The following is a 23,437-nucleotide window of genomic DNA, read 5'->3' as shown; positions in this document are numbered from 1 at the left end:
AATTTCTTATAAAACTAAACATGTGTGCATCCAAGTGTATGCATGCTCAGTCAGTTGTGTCCGACTCTTTGCAACCCCATGGGCTATAACCCACCATGGGATCCCATGTAGCTCAGTCCATGGGATTTCCCAGGCAAATACTGGAATGTTGCCACTTCTTCTCCTGGGCACCCAACCCAGGGATTGAACCATCATCTCCTGTGTCTCCTGTGTCTCCTGCATTGCAGGCAAATTCTTTAATCACTGAGCCACATGCTTTCCAATTCAACCCAGGAAGCTCACTCTTGGGCATTTATCTCAGATTACTGTATGCAAATAAAATCCTATATATAAGGACTTCCTCAGTGGTCCAGCAGTTAAGACTCCATGCTCCCAGTGCAGGGGGCAAAGGCTTACTCCCTGGTCAGGGAACTAATATTCTGCATGCCTCAGTCTTAAAAAAAACCCTGTACATGAATGTACGTAATCACTTTATCATTAATAGCAAAACACTGACTATACCAAAAGTCCTTCAACAGATCAACGGTTAAACAACGCATTAATATATCATTAGAAACCATTCTTGACATGACAAAACTACAGAGATAGAAGACAGGTCACCAGGGGACAGGGAGGGGTTTTGGGGTAGGATGCCAATATAAAGGGTAGCAAGAGGGATTTTCTTTGTGGTAACGGAATAGTTCTGTAACTTCACTGTGTGATAGCTTCATGAAGTTATATATAGGAGAAAATCACAAAGAATTATAAATCCACAAACAAATCAAGATTAAAAAATGGTGAGATAAGACAGCCAGTAGGAATTTGCTATACAACACAGGGAGTTCAACCTGGTGCTCTGTGACAACCAAGAGAGGTGACACGGGGTGGGAGGGAGGCTCAAGAGGGAGGGGACATGTGTATCTATGGCTGATTCATGCTGATGTATGGCAGAAACCAATACAATACTGTAAAGCAATTATCCAAAATAACTGAATTTTTTTAAATGTTGAGAACTGATTAAGTTTGGCAATTTCTGTAACAGTAATGTATTAATACCAATGTCAATTTCCTAACTTCGTCTTATTAGTCCTTTATAAGATGTCACCACTGGGGGGAAGCTGGGTAAAGGATACACAGGATTCTACTATTTGCAACTTCCTATGAGTTTATAATTATTTCAAATTAACATGTTTTTAAAAATCATGTAAGTTGAGAGACAGGGCACATAAGCACAGATGAAATTAAGACTGTCCATTAATGGCTAACTGTTGAGGCTAGTCTGGTATACAGCAGTTAATAAGAATGCTGCATTTATTTATCTTTTTAAATTTTTCATAATAAACAGTTAACAAAAATATAAGATGCCATATATCAAAACATTAACAGTAGTGTATTCCAGTTAGTGATTTTATTTTTTTTGCTAAAAAACATTTAAAATTTTTCTGTAAAATAAATTTCTTGTATTTCTTAAATAAAACAATTTTTTTTTAATCTTTGCTCATATTGGTCTTCTGTCCTACTTGTTTTTCTCATTTTTAAAAAGCAGCACCACAGAAAACATTTTTTAACTTAAAAAGAACTTCATATTTCTTCCTCCAACAATACAGCACTTAATTTAAAATACCCAATTTAAATCTAAATATCCAATTTAGATTTCATCCAATTGCATTTCACATGAAAGTTCAGTATCTTTTTCTAAAATTAACTGAAAGAATCGTGCTAAAATAGATTTACAATCAGTACAATAACTGACCATTATAGTAATCCTCATAAAACAGATGTCTAAATTCAAGACACCCTAAGACATTTTAACAAATCTAGTTGGGTTTGCATCTGCAATATTGCCAATGATATCCTAATTAACTCCAAATTGTTTTTAAATTTTATGTGGCATTTTTTAATTTTTCAAATGTTTTTTAAAAAGACGATGCTGAAAAGTTTACAACAGTTAACAAAACCATGCTGAAGAATTCAGCGTGGAAATACGAAAAAGTAACAATGATTTAGTGAATATTGAGATTCTCATGATGCAATTTAAAATTTTTAATTATTTAAATTTATCAACCAAAAGTTATAAAATACCATTTCCCTCAGTAATAATTAAAATTAATTTTAATTAAGTAAATTAAAATTAAATTATAATAGAAATAACAAGACCTGAGCTCTCCGTATCCGTAGGACCTTGGGTAAGTCACAGTCTCTCTGAAACTGTTCCCTTATACAGATACTCAAGAGTTATACTTGTTAATCCTTCAGCTCCAAAACCTTATTAACTGGTGCTCTAAAATATACTTCATAACCTCTGACACATGATCATTCTAATGACAACTCTAAGAAAAGATTTATAACAGATGTGATATAGATACCAATTACATGACAAATTATAAGTAGAATATCATCCACAATAATTAAATCAGGGCTTCTCAACATCAACACTACTGACACTGCACTGGGATAACTGTTGTGGGGGTTATCATGTGCATTGTGGGATGTTTAGTATCTACCCACTAGATACCAACAGAATCCCCCAGCATGACAACCAAAAATGTCTTCAGACATTGCCAAAACCATCTCTCATGGAGAACTGTATTAAGATTAAAAATTTGCAGGGTCCTTTGGAGATAAGAAGCAGGAAGAAGAGAGACTGTTTCTGTGACACAGGAGGAAAAGTATAAGGAAAGACTAGGAATGAACAAAATAAATCATAGCTAGTAATTATAATGAAAATAGCAATACAGAAAGCTGAGGAGAAAATTCACAGGTATTCCATCAGGACCTTTGTAAGCATCTTCAATAAAGACTGCTGAAGATTTTTTCTCAGAACTTAATATGAAATTAACATAATTCCTCTTCTCCCTACCATTTATGAGGCTAAACATCAAGTTACCAACTATTCTTCAACCACTGAGAACACCCACTTGAAAAACACATCCCCCACAGTTAAATATAATAAGCATCTATGTTTTAATCAAATGTAAATATGCTACAAATGCCATAAAAAGCAACATGAATATCCTCAAATCCTTTATGTATTTAAAGAATGGAGAAACGACATACATCTAAGTGCTACAGAGATTAAACGTTCACACATTCCCTTTCTGGCTCTTTAATACTTAGTATAAAATCAACTCGGCCATATTTTCCACCAAACAGACAAATACCCAGTTTCCTTAGTCTATTCTTGGATAGGTCACCAGACTGGGAATAAGAGACCCAGAGTCTATTCCCAGCTGCAAACAGACTGGTAATCTCAAGCAAATTATTCACTCAGGTTAAGGTTCTACACCCATATCACGCTGACAATACTGAAAATCTGCCCAGAAACAAGCACTGAGAAACCTAGGGCTTCTTCCTGCACCCAAAGGACAACTGCAAACATATTTTTAGATTTCTTAAATCTAAAAATCTGAATAGGATTTTATTTATAGCAACATTTAACATAGTTGAAATTTCAAAACTGTGTGGTGTGGTGCCTTTATCACTGCCCTTTGTAAAATTAGTAAGAAACGCTCTTTTTAAAATCACACCATACCCAACTGTGTAAAACTCTATATGCAAACTACACCAATCATAATTTATGTTTAAAAAAAAAAAAAAAAAGCTGTTTTTAATGCAAGCTCTTGGGAAGGGCTTTAACTTCTTCATATCCTAACTTTATCTAGTCTCCAACACAAGTAGTTCTTTCCTGGCACTGTAAAAAGTGCTTCACGAAGTCTGGAGAGACAAAGTGTGCCCTATAGCCTAATTCTGGAAAGGCCTTTAGGACTGTTCTTACCACTAACCACGCAGGTTTTAGTAGCGCAACCAATATACGGGTAAGGTACAAGCGTACATTTTTTCGCTCTTGATACCAAGTAAAAAAAGTGTCTAGTAGACCCAAGCTACCCGTCTGACCTTTTCGCACACCGTAAAACCGTAAACACAATACAGACCAACATAAGATTTGTTTAAAAAAAAAAAAAAAAACAGGGTTAGGACCGAAAGGAGGGTATCAATTAACGTTCGTCGGCCCCCCGCTGTCAGGCAGACACTTGTTAGCCGCCGAGAAGTCACTCACAAAGTTTGCCATCTCGCTGGGGGAAGGGGCCTGAACTGCACCGCGGGCCCCGACCCGGAAGGCGGGTGTCTGCAAGGCCCCACCGCCCGCCAAGGCCCGGGCGCGACAGCCACCCCAGCAGGAAAAGCCCCAGCTTCGCGGCCCCCCTCCGCCGCCTCCCTGCCCACGGGCGCACTCACGCGCGCGCGCACTCGCACTCCCGTACACACAACAAAAGGAAGCGGTGCGAGCCGCGTGCGGAGCTTTGCTCGGGCGCTCAGGGAAGCCCCTCCTCCCGGCCCCCCCCCCACCCCCGCGCCGCCCCGGGCCTGCTCGCTCGCTGGAGCGCCCCCCGAGGGCCCGAGGGTGCGCGGATCCCTGAGGCCCGAGTCCCGCCGGCCCGGCCCGCCTCTCCTCCGCTCGGCCGCGCTCGCAGGCAGCTGCGGCGGCTCTGGGCCCACCAAGCGCGGAGCTCCGCCAGCCGCTGGGCCGAGCTCCGGCGAAATCCCGCGCGGGCGAGCCTGGGCTCCCTACAGGAGGGCTACGAGGGCTCCCTACATCCCGGTTTTCTTAAGAAATAAAACTATTACAGGGAATTGTCCTTGGTAAAAGTCCCCCTCCACACCGAAGCACTATCAAAAGTAGTATTTAAGACAACATTCCTTACAATAAATCTTTTCCAGTAACCTCTTCTTTAATCCTTCCTCTTAACTCTTCCACACCTTAGTTTACTCCTTTTACTTTTCCCTTGCCTTCCTGTTTTCAACCAATGAGCTGCATTTTCTCAAAAGAATTATTTTCACTAAACCGTCTTTTCAATTTTACCCTTTTGAAGTTTACTTTTCTAATAATAACAAGCTTTCTCCTAAATCCCTTCCATTACATCTCCCTCTTACCTACACAAACTTGCCCACAAATACCTTCTTTAATTTTTATCAGCATCTATCAAGTCAATTCATAAATAACTTTCTCAGGCACTGCATTTTTTGTTTGATCCTACAATCCCTCAAAGCTAACATCCCCCAACTTAACACACAAATTTGCCCAAAATGGCCCTCAAATTTTGTGAAACTGTGCCAGACAGGCCACCAAAGTCACTGAAAATTCTACTTCCTAAACATAGCCCCAATAACTTAACCATCTTTCCAACTACTCTCTACCAATTCATTTGAATCACTTATAACAAGACTACCATATTTATTTCCCCAAAGACTCTAATTATAAAACTTAATCAAATTAACACATTATCTCTATCATTGTATGTATCTACACATGCAGGTGTGTATGTATGTGTTGACAAGTATACAGGGCACCCTGCAAAACAGCAATTGTGTATGTCATTCTAATCCCTTATATATTGGATCCTCTCAAATTTACAAGGAAAACTCTTTCACATGAACCAAGATTTTCAGGCATCCAATCCCTATCTTGTGAAGTCATTTATCTATGTTAAATTAATTTATCACTTTAAAACATACTGTCTCCATTTCTACTATAATCATTCCTCATACCTTAAGATATCCACCATTGGTCTAACCCACACAATCCACTTAAAGATTCAGAACATACCCCTACTCGCCAAGGCCCAGTGATGTCTAAGGCAGGTCCTAGAAACAATTCTAGACCATTGGCAGATTATAGTAAAGTTGTGAATTGAACAAGTGACATCCTTGGGCCATCTTAGGCCTTCAAAGCTCTGGGTGGTCTCCACAGGTTCTTCATTATTAAATTTGGTGACTTACTAAATGTAGAAATAAGAGAAAAAGGGTGACTGACCCAGAGCTAGATTCTGAAACTAATCCTGAAGCAAAGCTGCACTAGGATGGAAAACCAATACTATATTTCATGCTTTGTCATATTTTTCTCACTGCCACTAAATAAGCTCTCTCTTGTCTGGCTGAGTTGCATTGCTGTGCCCCTGAAATTATCACAATTTTGTTAATCGGCTACACTCTAATATAAAATAAAAAGTTAAGTAAATAAACAAACATGCTCTCTCTCCATGAAACATAAAGGAACATCAAAAACCCTGACCTGAACAGGGAGGGTCAGGAAATATTCTTTGCTTAGAGACTGAAAGATGAAAGAGTTCATTAACCATGTGAAGAATATAATGCAAATAGTAAGGATTTGAAACATACAGCATTTTTCCCTTAATGGTTTAAAATGCCAATTACTGGGACCAGAGCAAGGTACTAATGGAGAATCTCTAAAAGCACAGTTAGGTAAGCACTTGAGAATCAAGTCTTTGATAGTACACGGCAAATGTTAACAGAAGACACAGTCTGACAAAAATCAACTGTATAAAAGGACAAGCAAAAGTTTAAGAGCAAAGATGCAAGCCAAAACATTGAAGGCCTGGTCCAGGTCTTGTTCAGTCACGCAGTTGTGTCCAACTCTGCAACCCCATGGGCTACAGCACGGAAGATGATAAAGGATTCAAGCCCTGAGGTGATAATGCTGAAGATTTACACCAAAACAAAAAAGGAAGCAATGGTTCAGTTTTAGCTATATTTTGGTTTTGGAATTGGCAACACAGCTCCTCTAGAAATGTTCAATAAATGATAATTAGAAATAAAACAGGAAACCATACTTAGAACCATACATTTATATGCTCTCTCTTGTAGGGCTGAGTCGAGTTGCCGTGCACCTGAAACTATCACAACACTGTGAATCGGCTATAGTCTAAAATAAAAAGTTAAGTAGAAGTATTTTTTCAGATAATAAATGAAATGAGAAGACAGAGCTGATCAACTTCCTAAACACACTAAGAAATACATCAGATAAAAGTCACAGACAAAAACAAGAAACTACAGAAGCCACTTTAGATTCCTTAGGACACTTCCTTTTACCATCCACCCCATGTTTTCCATTTTATACCTGAACCTCTTCACACATACAAATTATCACCACACAATTTTTGCAGAATTGTGGTTTTTGAGGCATTCAAGTAGAGATCAAAAATCTCAATGTCTCTATCATTCATTATTTTTAAAAAAACAATTACACATGACATAGTATCTATCAATCTTTATAATAACATCATGGATAGTAAGGACTGTCCTTACATGCACAGAGAAGGAATAGGGTTCTGGCTTTGTTTCCTAGGTCGCATTATGTTTTCTCCATATTTTCTCTATTACAAGCTACTCACTGTCCTCTTCATCTTACTTATTCCTATTTAGGTCAACTCCAATCTCTTTTTTTTTAATTTATGTATTTTTTATTTGAAGGATAATTGCTTTACAGGATTTTGTTGTTTTCTGTCAAACCTCAACATGAATCAGCCATAGGTATGTATACATATATTCCCTCCCTTTTGAACCTCCCTCCCATATCCCTCCCCCTCCCTCCCCTCTAGACTGATACAGGGTCAACTCCAATCTCTTCATTCACTTCTATCCATTTACTAGCTTCTATCAGCTTGTCCATGTTCTATTGTCAGTAAATTACTCCATGTCTTTTGACTTTCATATTAGTAACCTCCACCTCAGCTTTCTTCCCCCTTTGTCTCCTTTCTAATCCACAAATATCTCTCAGTTGAATTTATCTCAGTATATTACACATGAATGGTTATGATTTTGCAAGTATAATTTATAAAAACCTTAAAGAAGGAGTGAATATAACAAATCCATCTTTTTATCTCCATCCTCATGCTACAACAATCCAGATCACTATCATCTCTTATCTGGATAGCCCCTCATCTTATCTCATTTGGCTTTCCTTGGACAACCTGCTTCACAGAACTTAGCTATCCATTCTTCCACTCCTTCTGCATGATGAAAGCACCAACTGCTTTTTGTTCCCCAAGGCCACTCCCATTGTTCTATCACTAAAAAATCTCTTTGCAGTTCACATTACTCTCTTAAACCATTCTATCTGCAGCATCTACCAAGCTCCAGAATCCCTCCCACCTTGCTCCCCACAAAGACTTCAGTCCTACTTTGTCCCACATTCAGCCACTATTCTCAGTGACCGGGGTGCTGAAGACCTTTCTGCACACTACACTGACCTTCCTCAACTCCTAAAACCTGCACCTGCACTTCAGCCCCTTACACATATATACTGAAAACAGGTCAGCAACTGCAAGTGCAGTGCCACTAGCACTATAACTTTACAGACCTTTTGTTTTTAACCACCACTACTTTATTTTCTAGGTCTACACCTGCTCTTCACCTCCTTCTGGCTTCACTTATCTCCCTACACAATTTAAATCTGTCCATCAACCATTTTAATACAGCCCTCTCCAGAATATCATGACTTCCCATTACATTCACCATGCATTTCCCCAAGGAAAGACAATCTTCACCATCTGTTTTTTCCACACCCACACACTGGGTGTTAAGCATCACCAGAAAGCTACGAAATCTTCTACAACTGACTTATTCTAAATACAACTCTCCATCTCATTGACTAATCCAAATCATTTTCATATTTAAACCCTTAATCTCATCAAATAATCTCTTCCATAAAATTCTCTCAGATCACAATTTCTCCACCTGTAATCAAATCCTCTTTATAGCTTCTAAAATGCTGTATCTTTTTATCCATCTGTTACTTCTTGCCTTCAGTTTTGGAAGAAGAGTTGTTCCTCCTTCTTAAAATAAACTTAAGACAATTCCTATAGCTGATGCTTCCATATTCTCCCAACTCACTCAGTAGATGTCCAAACTACTCTTTTGAAGACCAAAATAATTCCATGTACCAAATCCTATGGCTCACCACCCAAGTTCTTATTCTTTTTGGCAATGACATTTGAACTACCTCCTTTGATTTAAATCGCTGTATCACAGGATTCTGGGGCTTCCTAGGTGGCGCTAGTGGCAAAGAATCAGCTTGCCAATGCAGGAGACATGAAGAGGCGTGGGTTTGATCCCTGGGTCTGGAAGATCCCCTGGAGAAGGGAATGGCTACCCACTCCAGTATTCTTGCCTGGAGAATCCCATGGACAGAGGAGCCTGGCAGACAACAGTCCATAAGGTAAAAAAAGAGTCAGACACAACTAAAATGACTGAACATACACGCATGCACACACAACACAGAATTCTACTCCAGTCTCTCTGGTTGCTTCTTCTGTCTCCAATGACTACTAGTCCTCTTTTTAGCCCAAAGAATGGGTCTCTTCCCAAGTTCTGTCCAGGTGCTCTCTCCATTTCTCTGCCTCTCAGGGTTTCATCCCTTACTGCTGTTTCTACATTTTCTCTCCTCTTATGGATACCTTCCCCCAGCTCCCCAAAATGATCTTTAAATCATTACCTTCTGCTACAATCTAATCTATTCCTGAGGAATTTGAATACATAACTATTGCTTTTAAACTAAATTATTCAATGATTGTTTCAAATTACATTTCAATCATTAGTCCAGATAATTTTATAGCCATCAGCACACTATCAAACCCAGAGTTAGTAGCTTCAATTGTCAACTGTTCGTACATATTCCCAAATCTCCATTGGAACTCTTTCCTCAGCTGGAGCAGTATTTTTAACTCTAGCTAGACAATACCCCTTGAATACTTCCACTGGTGCCTCACACACTGGTCAATGTGTCTTAAAACCAAAGTAGTCATTCTTCCCCACCAACATGGCTCTGCTAAGGGATATAATAATTTATTTTAATGACACCACCATTCTTACAGTCACCCAAATTAAAAACCCTGGAGTTCCCCTTTTCTTTTTCTCCACTGTTTCCCAAAAGCCCTTTTGCCATCAAACCCTTCAATTCTTTCTTCCAATTATTTCTTACATGGCCCCTTTTCCTTTTATTCCCATTACCACCATCCCAACTTTGATTCTCAATACTTCACACTTGTGTCATAGCCTTCTTTGTCTTCTAGTTACTAGGTTCTCTTCATTGAAAAAAAAGAGAGAAACAAACAAAACAGGTCACCAGATTAACACTCTTTAACCCACTCAAAAATCAATGGTTCTCCATTACATACTGAGTCAAGTTAAAACTCTCTGTATTTCCAAAAAATAGAAACTACTCAATTTTCCAATAATCATGGAATGCATAAACACACTGGTATATTCACATAATGAACCCCACAGAGCAATGAAAAAAAAATGAATCTCACAGTCATATGGTGAGCACAGGAAACCAGATACAGAAGTATGATTCCCCTAATACGAAAACATACAAAACTACTCTGCGTGACAGAGGTTAGTATAGTAATTACTTTTGGTTGAAGGCGGCATAAACTTAGAGGAGACACATGAGGAAACCTTCTGGGATGTTGAGAATGCTTATATTGAACAGGGTGATGATTACATAAATGCAAACCTAAGAGAAAAAATTAAACTGTACTCAAGATTTGAGCATTCTATATAAGTCATTTCTCAACAAATTTTTAAGAACCACTTCAGCCTGGATATTTAGATATCTATTTAACTTTATTTTCCTCCATTCATCAACATGAACCCTAAATTCCAGTTCATGTAGACCACCACTTAATATATCCAGAATTTTTCTATCTATCATATCACTTCTTTCTGGAGTGCCAACCCTCACCATCATGCCTACTATAATCTTATTTATCCTTCAAGCTCTAAGCTATGTACCAATTCTTTACAAAGTTGAACCTGCCATAGTACTTGTCACAGACAGATGTGTACACATTTTTGTTCCAGGACAAACCCTTGAAGAATATGAACATATATAAATGTTTATGTCATATATAAATGTGTATCCTTCACACAGCCTACCATAGAACCTTGCACACAGTAAGTATATAAAAATATTTTCTGACTGAATAAATCCTGGCAGATCATCAAAAGCACCCTCCAATCTAACCCCTCCTTCTCAAACCCATCTATCACTGTCTTCACTCACAGTTCATTCCTCGGCTTACCTATTTAATCATTCAACAAACAATTGAGAACCTACTGTACATGCAAGAAATTGTATCTATTCTAATGTACCCACCAAACTATCCAAAGACGTAATCCAATTGCAGTTGCTGCCTTTTACATCTTTCCCCAACTCTAATTCCCTAGTCATCTTCCCCTCTTTTCTCCATCCAATCACATCTCACACCCTCATTTATAATCCTCGTTATCAAACTAATTCAAGCCCTTCTTAGTTTCTCCTGTAGCCTCCAAACTGGCTTTCCTCACCTCCAGTCATACTCTGCCACCACACTGTCCCCAATCTATCTTGTATGGTATAGCTATCATCAGATTAAGATATCTAATACACAGTCCTTGATTTAATTCTCTACTCAAAAAAGTGCAATAGCTGTATGTTAATGATATATGTTAGCATGCTTTAAATCCTAGATTAACATACTTTAATCCTCAAACCCTCACAATAACCCTTGCCAGAAGGTGTAATGATTATCAATTTTCTGATGAGAAAACTGGCCTCAGAAAGGAAGTAATTCTCTCCACAACCATAGTGGAGGTAAACAGAAAGGCCAAGACTAAAACCTAGCTTGTTTGCTTACCAAGCACAACACTATGTCACATCAAATACAAACTACTTAGCTTAGCTTTAAAGGCCATCCATCTTCAACTCAAGCCCAACTGAACCTTCCTACCTTATACCATACTCATGAATTCTTCATTACAAATTTCAGGTTATGATCAATTAATTCATCATGAAATCAGTTTAGTAAGTGACAGCCATTTTTTTTTCTTTTTAGTCAAAGAGAACAAAAGGAAACATACAGTGCATCCAACATGGTAAGGACAGTTACTGTTATTGAAACTTTGTGTTCTAAACATACATTCATACATGCATATATTAGATGAAGACGTGAAACATTTTCCTTACTGTGGACCATAGTAAAAAAAAAAAAAAAAAAAAACTAAAAAGAAAAAATAACAAAAAAAACCCCTAAAACCAACTCACTCTTCTCCACATCTCCTTGACTTCTCACCACTTTTTGCTTCTGTTAATTCCTCAGGTTGGAATGTTCTTCTAATGTTCTAGTAACTTCTGCGGGTCAGAATCCTGTCTATCCCTTCAAAGACTAGCTAAAATGTCACTTCCATGCTACTAAATGCAGTCCCAGGCTTTTCCTTAATCAAATGTTTCCCCCCCCCTTTTTTTTTCCCCCTTTTAACTTCAGTAACATTTGGTACTTTTCTCCTAATACATTTGTGATCACAGTGTGTAGTCATCTGTGCTCAAGTCTAGCCCTTCTATTAGAATTAAATCCCAAAGGATTTATCCCTGATTGCATCTAACAATGCTTTTGCACATAACAAATGTGCATTATCTGTTGACTAAAGAAAACTCACCCCATTACTTTCTGAAACTTCAGTTATAAATCAACATCATAATTTCCACTACATTTCAAACTTCTGAAACTCTCATCCTTCAAAGTCTTATCATCTTCCTCCCAAAATCAGTCATTTCAAATAATCCTCTACTTTCAATCTTCTCTTGCTTCCCTTTAACCATAACCTGTCACATATCAATAACTTTTTTCTTTCAGAATCACATTTCCCATCAAGTAACACCATTTCTCCTCCATCTGCTTATATTCTACTTTATTCCTAGTTCTCTAACATCCATAATGGTAAGTCTTACATTCTTTCCTTTTCTCGTCAACTAGACTTCAATTATTTCAATTCAGTTATGGTGAACATATTTCCGTCAGCCTCACTAAATCCTTGTAGAAAAAGGCAGGTTATGAATAAACTGAAACAAACAAAACAGTTCAGATAAATTATCTCAAACACTCTCATTCATTCATTTATTCAACAAACATGTGTCTACTGGATATATGCCCTCAATTTTCTTGTCTATTCTATTCTGTAATTCAGAAAGCAGCTCTGAGAAAAGCATTCAGGAAAATGCCAGGATAACAGAGCCAAGTCGACTCATTCTCTTCACTCACAGAGACCAAGTCATTTGTGGGGTATACAGGCTCAAAAAAAAGGAAAAACTAGAAATTTTACTAGATATAGCTGAGAACTGACCCCATCCCCCCACAAGCTGTTCCAAAGGGAGCTCAAAATCTACCCAGCAAAGGTGAATCTGAAGAGGAACAAACCATTAGGAGTAGCTAAAATGAAATAGGCAGAAAGCATTCAGACAAAAATAGATTCAGACTCTAGGTTCATTCTAGGGCTGCAAGAGAAATTTGGAGCAGTTTAGTTCCTCTCCTGAAATCTCTAAGGAATCTTTTCAAATATCCAGCTAAAGTTTGGGACATGTAAATCCTCTCCCCAAACCTAAGCCAATATTTATTTCTCCATTCTCTGAACTCCTAAAGCAATTAATGTCTATAAAACTCATTTGGGAGCTTAATCATAAACCATCTTGTAATGAACTGTTAACAAACAGAGCCAGAATTTATTTACATATTAAAGTCAGTGTGGTCTTCTTTAAAATAGTTACCTTGGGAGGCTACCACTTATTTATTCACTCCATCTATCCAACCATCTGATGCACTTAACCAACATTCATCTAGTACCTACTGCCACTGTTCAAAATATTTCCAAATTCCTCTTTGGGAGTATATTCCGAAGTTAATTAATAAGTCAACCAAGAAAATCATCCCCATTTCTGTGCTAAACCAAAATTATTTTTTATTCACTCTAATTGATACTAACAGATCCTCGATATTTCTAAAAATCAAACCTTTCAAACTAAAAAGATTTGTCCCAATAAGACCATTCAGAATAACATTATGCTGGTATTATTTGTAACTGTGCTATCCTAGAGCAATTATGAACTCCTACAGGATAGGGACCATATTTTACTCATCTTTATAGACTCCCTCCCCTCAACAGCACATTACAAGTACTCAATAAATAAGTAAATTGTACAGAATGTGCTAGACATTACATCAGAAAAGGTGTTCCAAAAACCTTTTGAACACTACCACTCAAAGTGACTACCAAAATACAAAAATTCTCATTTGGAGGTATACTTTTGATACTTGTTTTAAAAAATCAGTTTTCTGAAAGAACTGAGGGTTGTGGGGCGAGAATGGAGTTTTGCTGGAGAGAGATGGGAGGAATGTGGAAGAAAAACAATTGTGTGAGGGACAGCAACATGGGCTTCCCATGTGGCTCAGTGATAAAGAATTTGCCTGCCAATGCAGGAGCCACTGGAGATGCAGGTTCGATCCCTGGGTCTGGAAGATCCCCCAGAGTAGGAAATGGCAACCTACTCCAGTATTCCTGCTGGGAAATCCCATGGACAGAAAAGCCTGGCAGGCCACAGTCCACAGGGTCTCAAAGAGTCTGACACAGCTATAGGACTGAGAACACAAGCATGAGCATTGCGGAACAGAACAGGAAATTTGGAGAAAGAAAGGGTAATTTGTGAAAGAAGGAGTAATTGTGAGAGTGACAAGAAAGACGGAATTTGGGGATACATGTGGCATTCAAGAGAGATGGAGATTCTGGGAGGAAAAAGAATAGTGGAAGGGACAGGGAATTTTGGAAAAGAATAGGGAATTGTAGGGAAAAAAAGAAAAAATCAATTTTCTGAAATCTTACACAGTTACGGGATTACTTCACAACTGTATTTCTCCCTCTAAAAGAATAAAAATACCATAAATTCCTTGAGGGTAGAAACTTCATCTAACACTTTTTTATTAAATCCCCAAAATGAATTAGACAGATTCTTAAAACAGCTAGATCTCTAAGCAGTCATTTAGGCCTGAGGTAAGAAAATCAAAATTAAACCAGCCTCTAGTTCCAAACCAGATTTACTCAGATTAAACTAGCCTCAAATTAGAAGAGAACCTTTGGTCCCACGCATTAGATGTTTCTGCAGGACTATTACAGTTCCATTCTAATCCATTCTGTTGTCTTCCCTTAAATCTAAACGCCTTCCCCAGTCAGATAGCCCTTTTTTCTTCACTACCTCCAATACACACTCTCTCTCTCACACACACACACACAATTTTGTCTGTAATACTCACATAATGCTCAGCAATTTCACAGTCCCACTACTAACAGTAAGGTGAATCCTACTTTCTATCAGTCATTCAACAAGTACTTATTAAGCACTTAAGAATCAAGCTGTTGTCAATTTTCCCAGAAATGAAAGAAAGTGTCAGCTCTAGAGCAGGTTACAATCTAGCTACTATTTGCAAAACAAACAAAATAATTACCATAAACAAATACAAGATTTAGCACTATAGAATCAACATGTGAATGTTGTTCTTATTCAAGTAAGGAGGAGCCTCAAGAGCTAGGGTTACTTAAAACAAGACTTAAAAAGGGGAGCAAGACCTTTCTATACTCCCAATATCTGTCACCCTGACTTGGGAATGTTGAACCTCATACCAAATTTCAAAAACCAACATTTCAATAATCTACAATATAGGAGCAGCATGCTCTTTCCCACCATATTCCCAACATATTGGTGACTTAAATATGCTAATTTCCTTAATGACTGTCACAAATCTGTCTCACCACTCTACTGTAAATCTCCTTCAGAGCCAACTATATCCAAATGTCTTGAGAATTCTTTACCTTTTCTTCAGCCTCCCACAAAATTATCACCATCTCCACCATAACCTGTCCCTCATCCTCCTCTCCCTCTTACCAATTTCCCCATCCCCCAGCCCACAAACAAGAGACACATTATCACACCAATCCATTCTTTCCTAAGAAACATAAGACCACCACCAAAGCCTGGAAAGAATAATCAAGGATTGTTTCAACCCATTCCCAGATTCCCCACACTAAAACTCTCCAGAAGACTGTCAAAGAATTCTGCACTGCTGACCTGGTAACTACTTTCAAGATGAACAACTATCACTGCCAAGCAACTCCCCCTCATCTCTAAGCAGCAACACTTAGGCTGCAAAGATGCTGTTTCCTACAACCTAGTCTTTCCTAAAGGTCCACCAATCTAACTTCCCTTACTCATCTCACGTAGTTTTTCCAGCCTAATTTTAAATGTTTTTTTCTTTAAGAATATTAACTATATAAGACATCAAATAAAAAAGCTAAAATAATAACTATCAAAGTTTGAAAAGGAGGAGGAAAAAGAGAATAATGGCAATGACAAATCCTTTCCACTCATCTTAAGAAGTCTCTTGACTCCTTTTTAATGTCACTTTGATCAATCAAGAAATAAGAATACATACGTATTACCTTGAAACCTAGAGAAAAGCATGGTAAGAACTACAAAAATTAATGCTTAGAAGCAGTCTCTGGAAAGTGGGGCTGTAATGGACAGGTGAGACAGGCGTTACTGCTCTTCATTATAAGCTCCCTCAGGACAATTTTTGAAATTACGTACATGTATTATTTTATATAATATAATGGAGAGAAAACAATGATATACTTTATTTAAATCCATTAAACTTACAAAAACTAAAAGAACTGATAATATATACTGCCAGTAATGGGAAAGGATACTTTCCCTTACTTCTTATACTATGATGCAAAAAAAATGGGTACAACCTGCTATGTAATATATTGAAACCCTTAAAAAGAACAAATAAATCTATAAACATACTGACATAGAAAGTTTTTCAAATCTTTTTAAAATAATCCTGAATTATTTCTATTAAAAAAATTTTAATAAAAGACCCTCTCCACTCAAATGTTAAACTGTATCCTCCTTTAGAGTTATTTCCTAAAAGAAGGAATGACTGAATTTTCCCATCCCTCCCCTAAATTTCTATCTTCCCCTTTAATCCCTCCACCCTCTATATCCATAAAAGGATTTTTCATACTACTCTCTCCTCAGTTTAATTAATATTACAATGTAATGTGCATACAGTCTTTAATAATATAAAAGGTGAATAATTTTCAGATAAACTTTAAGGGTATGGTTTTAGCCCAGGGTTCCCTCTTGGAAATCCAGTCTGGTGTGAGCTCAGCAAACCCTAGGTACATTTCCTGATAGGGAAATGCTAATATTCCCTCCAACCTGGCTCTAGAATCACCTAGTCTCTTCAGGTTCCCCTAGACTTCAAAACAGCCAGTACTGACCTCCTTGCAACTTCTTAAGACCAAAACAGATATCCTCATCCTCCCTTCTGCAGCCGCACACTTTGTAGGCTGATGCATTTTCTCCAATACCACCATGCCTCAGTGAGGGTATACAGTCAGGAACCGAGAGTGGAAAAGATCTCCAACCAGCAGAGAGGAACCAATAACCAGGGTTATGGAAGCAATCCTGTCAATCAGACTAATCTGAGCTACAAATGGGGCCTCCAAAGAAGGGCCACCAGGCATGGACTCTCCCCACCATTAATTATAATCCTGTGTACTGCAACCCAAGCTGAATAATATGGCAACAGTTCTCTTGGACCAGATAAGCTGGGCAGTGAAGAAGAAAACCGCCAAGTCAAGTAATTTCCATTCCAGCATCTGCCAGTAGTGTTCAGTTCACCCAGCCACTGCTAAGTGATAATATTTCAAAATTGCTAAAATCTAAACCCCGTGGCCTAGAGAATGCCTGTAGGCCAGGCGTCTTCTTAAGGTCTGCTTCAGCGATTCTCAGATTCACTGGTGCAATTCTAAAATGTCTCAGACCAAACTACAGAGTAAGGTCTCACTCTCAGTGACCCCCAAACACTGTCAGTACCCACACTTACCAGATGTCATCTTACAGAAGAGCCCCAACAGGTTCGGAACTAGGCCATCCTGGCCCATCTGGAATAACTCTTTAGTCTTTGGACCAACATTTACTAATTCTGCTACATCTGTCTATTCTATCATGCATTCTCTTCATATTCTCTGGTATTAAACACTCCCTCTTGCTTCAAACCTACCCTTTCTATTCAGGGAAACTCCTCATATCCCTTCTTTCCTTTCCTTAGAAACCCTTGAGTTCTTTCCACAACGAAATACCTAATGTATCCACACAATGAACACCCCCCGGAATCCTCAAGACTCCTCCACAGCCGCCCCCTGCATTCCTCCACCTACCCGGCATCTTCCCCTCCGGCCTCTCTCCTAGTGCACGCTCCCACTACGTTTCCTGCAAGGATTCCCTTTTCTCCAACCCCTGCCCTTCCCTTCTCCCAAAGAACACATTCAGGCAGCAACAGTGACTGAGGCCTGCGGTGCATAAACCACTGCACCAGGCACAGCAGACAGAGACCCGGTGTCTCCCGAGGCTTTTCACACCCACATCCAGCACCCTCGGGCCATCCCGTGCAACCATCCCACCTCCCTCGCTACCTCTGACACCCGCTTCAGGCCTCGGAGGCTGCCTTCTCGCTTCAACCACCCCCGTCATTATCCTTTCTCAACCCCCCAACCCACCATCCGCGCCCTGCTTCCTCCCGTCCCCCAGCCAGCTCCTGCGTCTCCCTCGGCCTCGGCCGGTCCCGGGGCCACCCCCAGCCTCGCCACGGCTCGCTCCCCCCGGGGTCAGGCCGTTACCGCCGCGCGCTCCCCCCGCGCGCCGCCCCCTCCCCCTCCCTCGCCCTCCCCCGGGCCCGGGCCTGCCAGGCCGAGCGCTTTACCGCGGGCGGGCGCCGAGTCGCGCGGTCACCAACTGCAGGCGGCGGCAGCTTCAACCTTTCTAGGGCCCTTGAGAGGAGGGGAAGGGGGGAGGGGGGAGAACTTTTGCTGTGGCAGCTTCGGCAACAGCTCCCACCCCTGCGCCTTTCTCCTCTTCCTCCCCCTCCTCCTCCTCCTCTTCCTCCTTCTCTTCCTCCTCCCAGAGCAGTAGAGACGCAGACATGCCGCGTCTAGAGCGCCGCCGCGGTCGCCGCCACTGCCGGCGCGGTGCATTGTGGGAAGCCCCGCACTTGGGAAGCGCTCCGCGGTGCCCGCCCTCCTTGGGCTGGGGATCAGGTTGAGAAGACCCAGCGTGGCTTCGATTCCGAAGTCTGCGTATCGCCAGACCGGCGTGGTCCGGGAAGCTGGCCCTGAGCCGCAGGGTCCCTTCGGGCTGGACCCGGAAGGAAAGCAATTTGAAAAAGATCAGAACTGAGGAAACGTCTTTGAGATGGGGGCCCGGCTTCAGTATAAATCAGTGCCTAACTCCCTGAGACTTGGAGGGCTCAGTGGTCGGGTGCATTTCAGGCCCAGGGCAAAGGAAGGGGCGGGTGGGGACCCAGGTGAAAGGTTATCTATCAGAATTTGGGGACTTTTTAGTTTCTACTCTCTTCCCCAGCCCTCTCCGCTGTGACCCCCAGTCGTTGTCCACTACCATCCCAAATGCTACCTGTCCCGGAGGTGGTAGCCCTGCGCCCTTGAAACTAGAAAACCCCTTTAGTGTCTGCAAACATATGCAAGGTGTGAGCATAGGGAAGGATCAAGAGACCTGGCCCTGGATCCTATTGGGCAAGATCTTACATGGTATTTCCCCTTCATCTCACTTAGGGCCCAAAACTCTGTATGGCAAAAACTTGGTAATGGTCTATGTAGAGCTAGACTTGCACAGTCTCAACACTTGGAGGACCTTTAAGTGACCTTAGCCAAACTGTGACCTCCTTAATGGTGCCTTTATTCAACTAACATTTATTGGGCACCCTGAGGTGCTCGTGCATACTGCAGTGGCTTACAATTACTCATCTTTGTGTCCACACCCTAGCACAAGGTCAGCCATGTAAAATAGATGCTCACTGAATGTTGATTGTGAGATCAGAAAGGTATCATGGGATGAAATACCTTCATTAAGATTTCTTCATAATAGTCTGAAGATTTAGTTAGCGTCTCTCTGCAATACTTAAACATAACCCCTGAGAGGAGAGGGAAAGGGAAATCATTAAAATATCTATATAACCATTTCTGGAGTTCTTCTTCCCTTGTCCACACCCACCTTCTCACCCCTTGCCAAATGAATCTTCATTTGAATAGTGCTTTTTGGCAAAACTCCAAACTCCTGCATTAGGCACTTGTGATGGCACTGAATTAGATTAGTGTCTGCAAGGTTAATGTTCCCCCAGGCATTAACCTTAGTAAATCATGATGCCTGTTTAGAAATAGCAGAAGCCCAGAGGTTCAGCTTAATTTAGACACAGGTAACTAAGAAAAAGCAAGGGTAAACCACAGCTCCACAAGCAACTTTTCCTGTGCTTTCTTCATTAAAAAATATAAATTTTAATAAGATGACAGTGCATATTCTGAACGCTAATTGCAACAAAACGTTGATACAAGCTAGAGCAAGGGACAGTTATCTGGAGGACAGCCTTCTGGCAACTTCTAGCATCTGCAATGGCATCAAATTCAGATGTTTAAAAAAAACACCTCTGGCAGCAAAGAGGCAGACTCTGAGTATTAGGTAATAGGAAAACTAATAACTAAACAGAATTGAAGGCCTGGATATTACACCCAGTAGGCTAAGATTGATTGGCCTATCATCAGGAATAGACCTAGTTCTCTACTCAGGATCATAACTAAGAAATAATAGAGGAATAACTGTCTAACATGGGCAGAATAAAGAGCATAAAGAGGTAGTGACAGCAGAAGTGATGACGGGGGGAAAGTTTAAGCCTTTGGTAGGTTAAACTTCTGGTAATATTTCTCAGATCCCCAGTTTGCCTTCTTCATGCTCCTCTTGCTCACTTCCCCAATACCAATCCTAGGCATTCAACCTACTTTCCTTCTTTTAAAAAAATTTTTTTAATAATTAAAGACTCAGAAGAAATTGCCAAACTAGTACAAGGAGTCCCATTTACCCTTCACTCATCTTCCCCCAATGGCAACAGAGTTTTAGAAATATATCAAAACCAGGAAATTGACAATGGTACATTATTTTTTAGTAGACTATAGAACTTACTTTTTACCATTTTTAAAAAACATTTGTGTGTGTGTGTGTTGCACAATTTTGGGCTTCCCAGGTGGCATCAGTTGACTTCAGTCGCTCAGTCATGTCCGACTCTTTGCAACCCCATGGACTGCAGCACACCAGGCCTCCCTGTCCATCACCAACTCCCGGAGTTTACCCAAACTCATGTCCATTGAGTTGGTGATGCCATCTAACCATCTCATCCTCTGTCATCCCCTTCTCCTCCTGCCCTCAATCTTTCCCAGCATCAGGGTCTTTTCAAATGAGTCAGCTCTTCGCATAAGGTGGCCAAAGTGTTGGAGTTTCAGCCTCAACATCAGTCCTTCCAATGAACACCCAGGACTCATCTCCTTTAGGATGGACTGGTTGGATCTCCTTGCAGTCCAAGGGACGCTCAAGAGTCTTCTCCAACACCACAGTTCAAAAGCATCAATACTTCTGCGCTCAGCTTTCATTATAGTCCAACTCTCACATCCATACATGACTACTGGAAAAACCATAGCCTTGACTAGACAGACTTTTGTTGACAAAGTAATGTCTCTGCTTTTTAATATGCTGCCTTGGTTGGTCATAAACTTTCCTTCCAAGGAGTAAGCGTCTTTTAATTTCATGGCTGTAATCACCATCTGCAGTGATTTTGGAGCCCAGAAAAACAAAGTCAGCCAATGTTTCCACCATTTCCCCATCTACTTGCCATGAAGCGATGGGACCAGATGCCATGATCTTAGTTTTCTGAATGTTGAGCTTTAAGCCAACTTTTTCACTCTCCTCTTTTCATCAAGAGGCTTTTTAGTTCATCTTCACTTTCTGCCATAAGGGTGGTGTCATCTGCATATCTGCGGTTATTGGTATTTCTCCCAGCAATCTTGATTCCAGCTTGTGCTTCCTCCAGCCCAGCGTTTCTCTTGATGTACTCTGCATATAAGTTAAATAAGCAGGGTGACCATATGCAGCCTTGACATACTCCTTTTCCTATTTGGAACCAGTCTGTTCTTCCATGTCCAGTTTTAACTGTTGCTTCCTGACCTGCATACAGGTTTCTCAAGAGGCAGGTGAGGTGGTCTGGTATTCCCATTTCTTTCAGAATTTTCCACAGTTTATTGTGATCCACACAGTCAAAGGCTTTGGCATAGTCAATAAAGCAGAAATAGATGTTTTTCTGGAACTCTTGCGTTTTTGATGATCCAGCAGATGTTGGCAATTTGATCTCTGGTTCCTCTGCCTTTTCTAAAACCAGTTTGAATAGCTGAAAGTTCACGGCTCATATATTACTGAAGCCTAGCTTGGAGAATTGGTGGCACTAGTGGTAAAGAATCTGTCTGCCAATGCAGGAGACATAAGAGATGCAGGTTCAATCTCTAGGTTAGGAACATCCCCTGGAGTAGGAAATGGCAACCCATTCCAGTATTCTTTCCTGGAAAAAATTCCATGGGCAGAGGAGCCTGGCAGGCTACAGTCCACGGGATTGCAAAGAGTCAGACACAACTAAGCACCTGTCAGCAGCAACAGCATGTACAATTTTATTCCATGTGTCATTTGTGTACCTACTACAACCAGGATATGAAACTGTTCCATTATCACAAAAAAACTCCCTCATGCTACATTTTTGTATTCACAAATTTACCTCCACTTCTAACCCCCCACACTATCCCTGTCTCCTAGTAACCACCAATCTGTTTTTCATCTCTATAGTTTTGTCATTTCAGTAATGTTATATAAACAGTATCATATAGCATGTAACCTTTTGATATTTTCACCTAACATAATGCCCTTTTCTAGTAGTCATGTATGGATGTGAGAGTTGGACCATAAAGAAGGCTGAGCCCTGAAGAATTGATGCTTTGAACTGTGGTGTTGGAGAAGACTCTTGAGAGTCCCTTGGACTGCAAGGAGATCAAACCAGTCAATCCTGAAGAAAATCAATCCTGAATATTCCTTGGAAGGACTGATGAATGCTGAATCTCCAATACTTTGCCCACCTGATGCAAAGAGCCGACTCTTAAGTAAAGACCCAGATGCTGGGAAAGATTGAAGGAAGGAGAAGGGGATGACAGAGGATGAGATGGTTGGATGGCATCACCGACTCAATGGACATGAGTCTGAGTAAGCTCTGGGAGATGGTGAAGGAAAGGGAAGCTTAATGTGCTGCAGTCCATGGCGTCGCAAATAGTCAAACACTACTGAGCGACTAAACAACAACAATGCCCTTGAGTTCCATCCACATTGTGACAGGTTTCAAACATTCATTTCTTGTGATTGTTAAGTGATATTCCATTGTATGGTGGTACCAAAATCTGTTCACCCATTCCCTAGGTGAAGTACATTTGGGTTGTTTCCAGTCTTTTTGCTATTATAAGTAAAACTGCTGTGAAAACCTGTGTACATGTTTTTGTGTGAACTTAAATTTTCATTTCTCTAGGATAAATCCTAAGATTATGATTGATGGGTCATATGGTAAGTGCACATTTAGTTTTTTAAAGAAACTGCCAAACTGTTTCCTAGAGTGGCTATTATCCTTTTACATTTCCACCAACAATGTATGAGAAATCTAGTTTGTCCCCATCCTCATCAGCACTTGATATTATCACTCTTTTTTATTTTAACTGTTTTAATACATATGTAGTGGTATCTCATTGTGGTTCTTTCCCTTTTAAAAAGGGGCACTGTCTCCACAAAACTGGTTCCTGAGTAGGATGTATGCTATCTTTCTCTTACTTTCCATGGTGTATTTTTAAACATGCTTACCAGCCCGTT

At 40.2% G+C, this 23,437-nt stretch overlaps 1 protein-coding gene across 6 annotated transcripts in view; it reads right to left on the bottom strand.

Annotated features, from left to right (window-relative positions):
- ZNF148 (zinc finger protein 148) overlaps nt 1-18,658 on the bottom strand; it is a 138,950-nt gene extending 120,292 nt beyond the window's left edge. For 4 of the 6 annotated variants that reach the window (XM_061166974.1, XM_061166973.1, XM_061166971.1 and 1 more), the window contains exon 1: nt 18,411-18,656. The gene's annotated coding sequence lies outside the window, so the exon portion shown is untranslated. Of the gene's footprint in view, nt 1-17,534; nt 17,743-18,410 lie in introns of those variants that run through there. The other 2 variants (XM_061166977.1, XM_061166975.1) reach the window with 2 other exon arrangements.
- Between the last annotated feature and the right edge of the window lie 4,779 nt (nt 18,659-23,437).

Source organism: Dama dama, chromosome 19 (genome assembly GCF_033118175.1).
Source record: "Dama dama isolate Ldn47 chromosome 19, ASM3311817v1, whole genome shotgun sequence".
In the NCBI taxonomy this organism is placed as follows: Eukaryota; Metazoa; Chordata; class Mammalia; order Artiodactyla; family Cervidae; genus Dama; species Dama dama.
The sequence above is the reverse complement of the archived record's forward strand: the minus strand, read 5'-3'. Positions and strand labels throughout refer to the sequence as shown.